The sequence below is a fragment of the Mandrillus leucophaeus genome, unplaced genomic scaffold (assembly GCF_000951045.1).
Source record: "Mandrillus leucophaeus isolate KB7577 unplaced genomic scaffold, Mleu.le_1.0 Scaffold12, whole genome shotgun sequence".
Lineage (NCBI taxonomy): Eukaryota > Metazoa > Chordata > Mammalia > Primates > Cercopithecidae > Mandrillus > Mandrillus leucophaeus.
Genome location: NW_012100320.1, coordinates 66,316 through 73,824, shown reverse-complemented (window position 1 = coordinate 73,824; position 7,509 = coordinate 66,316).

Genomic DNA, 7,509 nt, shown 5'->3' with positions numbered 1-7,509 from the left:
TTTTTTTTGTTTTTTTTTGAGACAGAGTCTAGCTCTGTCGCCCAGGCTGGAGTGCAGTGGCACCATCTCGGCTCACTGCACCCATCCTCTCCTTCCTGGGATCAAGCAATTCTCCTGCCTCAGCCTCCCAAGTAGCTGGGATTACAGGCGTCCGCCACCACGCCCAGCTAATTTTTGTATTTTTAGTAGAGACAGGGTTTCACGGTGTTGGTCAGGCTGGTTTCGAACTCCTGACCTCATGATCTGTCCAGCTCAGTCTCCAAAAGTGCTGGGATTACAAGCATGAACCACTGTGCCTGGACGATTACTCATACTTTTTTGCTCAGTGTGAGGTTGAGAAAAGGTAAGGGTGTTGATATTAGGTTGGTGTAAAAGTAATGGCAGTTTTTGCCATTCATTGGAGTTTTTGCCATTACTTTTAATGGCAAAACTCACAATTACCTTTGCACCAACTTAATAGTTCACGAATCTTTTAAAAAACAATTTTTCAAAATAATTGTTGTGAAGTGTATTACAACTGAGAAGAAAAATGCTGTGTAAAGTTCGAAGAATAAAATTGAAGCACGCTCCTGCATCCTGTGCACTCAGCATTAGAAATAGGATATTTCCAGTACTTTTGAAGACCCACCCTCTGAATTCCCCCTCCTACCTCCATTACATCCTTTCCTTTCTCTTAAGACATAACAGATATCCCAGAATTTGTATCAGTTACTCATTTGCTTTTCTTTATAGTCTTACATCTAAGTATGGAGACTACCACAATATATTGTTTAGCTTGCTTTGTTGTAGACCTTTATATAAATGGAATCACACTGCATGTTTTTCTGTTAACTTTTTTTTTGTTTCAACATTACTTTTGAGATGGGTTTGAGATGAATTAGTAGTTCATTTAGTTTCATTGCATTTCATTTCCATTGTGTGATTATGCCAGCTGGGTTCCAGCCCGCTTAGTGTGAGTGAACATTGCTAGTGCCTTGCCTCAGACCTGTGGCAATAACCTCTTACCTCCTGCCCTAGGTGCTTAATTCTAAAATGTGGAAGAGTTTGCTCCCTTTGGGGTAAGCCTCTAACTGATGGTAGCTGAAGGCTATGAATAAATGCTGCCTCTCCTTTTCTCTTCACCATGCACAACCCAGGGATGCATTTTATACTGCTTCTCAATGAGGACCCAGGAACCACAGCACCTCTGGCGGCACACAGAATGCACCCTCATGTTGCTCTCACTCCTTCCCTGCTTTATTCCCTTGCTGGTACTTGCCCCCTGGGATCACTCTCCAATACAATGTTGTACCTTAGTTGGCTGTGCTTTGGGAATCCCAGGCTAAGACACTTTGATTCCATTGTAAACATTTACAGCTATACATTTTCTTTTCAGCACCTTCATTAGCTGTATCTCAATATATTTCAATTTGTAGGTTTTTTTGTTTTTGTGGAATGGGGAGTTCTAAGACTTTCCTAATTTTCACTATTATGTTGTTATTGACCTATCGATTATTTGTATGTGTTTATATTTTGTAGATTTTGAAAGTTATCTTTTCTGTTATTGATCTCTTAGTTATACTGCAATTAGAGGTTTTTTTCTTTGAAAAAACCTGATTCTTTCTTTGAGAAAAAACTGATTCTTTGAAATTTATTGAGACTTGCTTTGTGACTTACTACATGACCAGTTTTTATAAATGTTCTCTGTGTGCTTGAAGAAGCCTTTTCTTCAGTTTTGTGGGTACAATGTTCTATATTATTGTCCTCCCAAATCTTCTATGTACTTGCTGATTGTTTTTCATATGCCTGGTCTGTCAATTACAGAGAGAAGGATATTTATATCTTCCACTATGATGGCAGATTTGTCCATTTCTCTTGGGTAGTCAATTTTTGCTGCATATATTTTTGCTTTATATCATCAGCCAAAGTTAACCAGGGCTCAATAATGGAGTTGAGGTCAAGAAAATGATTGTTTCAGCATTTCAAATTATCCTAGGCTGTTTTAAAAAGAGAAAAGTAGGTAAGCCTTAGCTGAACCATTTTCTTTAAGTAATGGGTGAACGGGTAAAAAAAAAAAAAACCCTCATTTGTCTGTAGTAAGTTGTTCTATATGAATATATGGATTTTCCACGTAACTGAAGTTTAGACCAAGTAAATGTCTAAATCTTTAAAAAATTTAAGTGTTTTCTTTCCCAACCCTTTTATTTTGAAAAATTTCAAATCTATATAAATGCAAAAGACTTGTGTAATGGAAGCACATGAAACATGAGCACCTTCTTCAAGATTCACCAGTTATTAACGTTTTTGTCATATCTGCCTCCCCCTCACCCCATATATATTTTTTTGGTTGAATCATTGGGATACAGCTTGCAAGCATCATGACACTTCACCTCTGCATGTTTCAGCATGCATCTCCCAAGAACAAAGATATCCTCCTAAGGAACCACAATACCATTATGACATATGAGGATTTAATATTGATTCAATAGAAAATCACTATTATATACTCATATTCAAGTTTCCACAATTAAGCCCCAAAATGTCGTTAGTTTTTATGTAAAAATCTAGTATTCAAGTAAATTCCCCATTGCATTTAGTTGTAATGCTTTTTAAAATTTAGAACAGGTAACCACTTCCTTGCCCTGACCCTCAATTTTGTTTGTCTTATAAGAAAGTGACCCTTAGAGACCAGGACAGTTGTGCTGTAGAATGTCCCATTGACTGGATTGTCCGATTGTTTCCTCAAGGGTAGATTTAGGTTACTTTGTGGCAAGAATACTATAGAGGTGATATTTCCCTTGCATCATATCAGGAAGCACATGATGTCATTTCTCTCCCATTATTGGTGATGCTATTTCTTTGGTCAGGTTTATTAAGGTATAATTTATATATCATATAATGTATCCTTTTTAGTGTATAGTTCCGTTACCTTTTTTTTTTTTGAGAAGAAGTCTGACTCTGTTGCCCGGGCTGGAGTGCAATGGCACAATCTCAGCTGACTGAGACCTCTGCCTACCAGGTTCAAGCCATTCTGCCTGCCTTAGCCTCCCAAATAGCTGGCATTATAGGTGCCCACCACCACGCGTGGCTTATTTTTTGTATTTTTAGTAGAGACAGGCTGGTCTCGAACTCCTGACCTCAGGCGATCTCCCTGCCTCAGCCTCCCAAAGTGCTGGGATTGCAGGCACGAGCCCCCGCACCCAGCCAATTTTTGCTGTGTTTTTAATAGAGCCGGGGCTTCACCATGTTCACTGGACTGGTCTCAAACTCCTGACCTCAGGTGATCTGCCGGCCTCAGCTTCCTAAAGTGCTGAGATTACAGGCGTGAGTCACTGTGCCCAGCCCCATGAGTTTTTAATAAATGCTTGTGGTTGCCTAACTATCACTTCAATCTAGATGGAAACTATTTCCACCATCCCCAAAGTTCTCATGCCCCTTTGTACTCAATCCCCTCTTTATACCCCCAAATCGAGGAAACTACAGAGTCTGCCACTACAGTTTTGACTTTTCATGAATGTAAAATAAATGGAATCATGCACTATGTAACCTTTTGTATCTGGCTTCTTCCATTTAGCATAATAAGTTTGGGATTTACCCATGCTGTTGCATGTATCAATAGTTTGTTCCTTTTTGTTGATTAGCATTACATTGTATGCATATAGCAAAAGTTGTTTATTCACTCACAGTTGATGGCCATTTGGGTTGTTTTAAGCTTTTAGTTATTATGAGTCAAAAGCGCCTGTGGACCTCTGTGTAGACTTACTTACATTTCTCTTGAATAAATACTTAGGAATGGGACTACTGGGTTGTATGGTAAGTCTGTTCTTAACTTTATAAGAATCTGGTAAACTATTTTTTTCAGTGGCTGTACCATTTTGCATTCCCACTAGCAATACATGAAAATTCTAGTTGTACCACATCCTTGCCAGAACTTAGTATTGTCAGTCTTTTAAATTTTAACTTTTCTAGTAGATGTGTAGTGGAATCTTATGGTAGGGTGATGCTAAATTTAATTATATGGTATGACGGTGTCCACCAGATCTTTCTATTGTAAATATTCCTTTTTACTTCTGTCATCAACAGATAATAGATTTGTGGGCAATACCTTGAGGTCATGTGCATATTCTATTTTATTTCACTCAATGACTTTGGCATCTCTTAATAATATTTTCCTGAATTAATTATTACATTATTGTAATAAATTATTACATTATGGTGATTGCAAAATAAGGATTTAAGAAAATTCTGCTTTTTCTACATTTATGAACTGATATTCTTTTTAAAATAATTGTTTTATTTTTAATTTTTGTGGGTACATAGTAGATGTATATATTTATGGGGTACATGAGATGTTTTGATACAGGCATGCAATGTGAAGTAAGCATATCATGAAGAATAGGTTATCCATCTCCTCAAGCATTTATCCATTGAGTTGCAAACAATCCCATTACACTCTTTAAGTTATTTTAAAATTTAGAGTTATTATTTACTATAGTCACCCTGTTGTGCTATCAAATAGTAGGGCTTATTTCTTCTATTTTTTGTACACCTTAACAATCCCCACCTCCCCCAGAATCCCCAACTACTCTTCCCAGCCACTGATAACCATCCTACTCTCTTTGTCCAAGAGTTCAATTGTTTTGATTTTTAGATCCCACAAATAAGTGAGAATATGTGATCTTTGTCTTTCTATGCCTGGCTTATTTTACTTAATGTAATGATCTCCAGTTCCAACCATGTTGTTGCAAATAACAGGATCTCATTCTTTTTTTATAGCTGAATAGTACTCCATTGTGTATCTGTAAAACTTCTTTTTATGTTTGTCCATCTGTTGATGGACACTTACATTGCTTCCAAATTTTAACTGCTGTAAATAGTGCTGCAAAAAACATAGGAATGCAGATATCTCTTTAATATACTGATTTTCTTTTCTTTGGGTATATATCCAGCAGTGGGATTGCTCGATCATACGGTAGCTCAATTTTTAGTGTTTTTTTGAGGAACATCTAAACGTTCTCCATAGTGGTTGTACTAACATTCCTACCCACAGTATACAAGGGTTCCCTTTTCTCCACATCCTTGCCAGCATTTGTTATTGCCTGTCTTTTTGATATAAGCCATTTTAACTGGAGTGAGATGATATCTCATTGTTTTGAGTTGCCTGTCTTTGATGATCAATGATGTCGAGCACCTTTTCATAAAAGGTATGTCTTCTTCTGAGAAATGTCTTCTTCTGAGAAATGTCTATCGAGATCTTTTGCTCATCTTTTGATTGGATTATTAGATTTTTTCCTATAGAGTTGTTTGAGTTCCTCATATTTTCTGGTTATTAATCCCTTGTCAAATGAGTAGTTTGCAAATATTGCCTCACATTCTGTGGGTTGTCTTGTCACTTTGTTGATTGTTTCCTTTGCTGTGCAGAAGCTTTTTAAGTTGATGTGATCCCATCTGCTCATGTTTACTTTGGTTGCCTGTGCTTGTGAGGTATTGCTCAAGAAATTTTTGCCCAGACCAATGTCCTAGAGATTTTCCCCCATGTTTTCTCATAGTAGTTTTATGGTTTGAAGTCTTAGATTTAAGTCTTTAATCCATTTTGATTTTTGTGTAAGGTGAGAGACAGGGGTCTAGTTTCATTCTTCTATATATGGATATCCAGTTTTTCCAGCACCATTTAATGAAAAGACTGTCTTTTCCCCAGTGCATGTTTTTGGCACCTTTGTTGAAAATGAGTTCACTGTAGGTGTATGGATTTGTTTCTGGGTTCTCTTATTTTGTTCCATTGGTGTATGTCTGTTTTTATGCCAGTACCATGCTGTTTTGGTTACTATAGCTCTGTAGTATAATTTGAAGTCAAGTAATGTGATTCCTCCAGTTGTGTTATTTTTGCTCAGGATGGCTTTGGCTGTTCTGGGTCTTTTGTGGTTCCATATAAATTTTATGATTTTTTTTTCTATTTCTGTGAAGAATGTCATTGATATTTTGATAGGGATTGAATGGAATCTGTAGATTGCTTTGGGTAGTATGGACATTTTAACAATTGAGTCTTCCAATTCATGAATATGGCATATTTTTCCATTTTTTGGTATCCTCTTCAATTTCTTTCATCAATGTTTTATAGTTTTCATTGTAGAGATCTTTGACTTCTTCGGTCAAGCAAATTCCTAGCTATTTAATTATATATGTGGCTATTGTAAATGGGATTTTAAAAAATTTCCTTTTCCTCATGTTCACTGTGAGCATATAGAAATACTACTGATTTTTGTGTGTTGATTTTGTATCCTGCAACTTTACTGAGTCTTATCAGTCCTAATAGTTTTCTTGTGGAGTCTTTAGGTTTTTCCAAGTATAAGAGCTTATCATCTGCAAACAAGGATAATTTGACTTCTTCCTTTCCAATTTGGATGCCTTTTGCTATCATTCTCCTGTCTGATTGCTCTAGCTAGGACTTCCAGTACTATGCTGAATAACAATAATAACAATCAGCATCCTTGTTGTGTTCCAGATCTTAGAGGAAAGGCTTTCAGTTTTTTTCCTATTCAGTATGATACTAGCTGTAGGTTTGTCATATATGGCTTTGATTATGTTGAGGTATGTTTCTTCTATCCCCAGTTTTTGAGAGTTTTTATCATGAAGGAATGCTGGATTTTATCAAATGCTTTTCCAGCATCAGTTGAGATGATCATACGTTTTTATCCTTAATTCTGTTGATATGATGTATCACATTGATTGATTTGTATACGTTGAACCATCCTTGCATCCCAGGGATAAATCCCACTTGGTCATGATGAATGATCTTTCTATTTGTTGAATCTGGTTTGCTAGTATTTTGATGAAGATTTTTGCATCAATATTTGTCAGAGATATTGGCCTGTATTTTTCTTTTTTTGTCATGTCTTTGTCTGGTTTTTGTAACAGGTTAATACTGGCCTCTTAGAATGAGTTTGAAAGTATTCCCTCCTCCTCTATTTTTTGGAATAGTTTGAATAGAATTGGTATTAGTTCTTCCTTAAATGTTTGGTGGAATTCAGCAGTGAAGCCATCAGGTCCTGGGCTTTTCTTTACTGGGACACTTTTTATTACAACTTTAATTTCATTACTTGTTATTGGTCTGTTCAGGTTTTGAATTTCTTCCTGGTTCGATCGTGGTAGGTTGTATGTGTCTACGAATTTGTCCATTTCTTGTGGATTTCCTAATTTATTGGCATATAGTTGTTCACATCACAGTAGCCACGAATGAGTCTGTAAATTTCTGCAGTATCAGTTGTAATGTTTTCTTTTTTCATTTCTGATTTTATTTATTTGGATCTTCTCTCTTTTTTTCTTAGTCTGGCTAAAGGTTTGTCAATTTTATTTAACTTCTCAAAAAACCAACTTTTTGTTTTTTTGTACTTTTAAATTTCAATTTCATTTACTTCTGCTCTGATGTTTATTTCTTTTTTTTTTTTTTTTTTTTTTGAGACGGAGTCTCGCTCTGTCGCCCAGGCTGGAGTGCAGTGGCCGGATCTCAGCTCACTGAAAGCTCCACCTCCC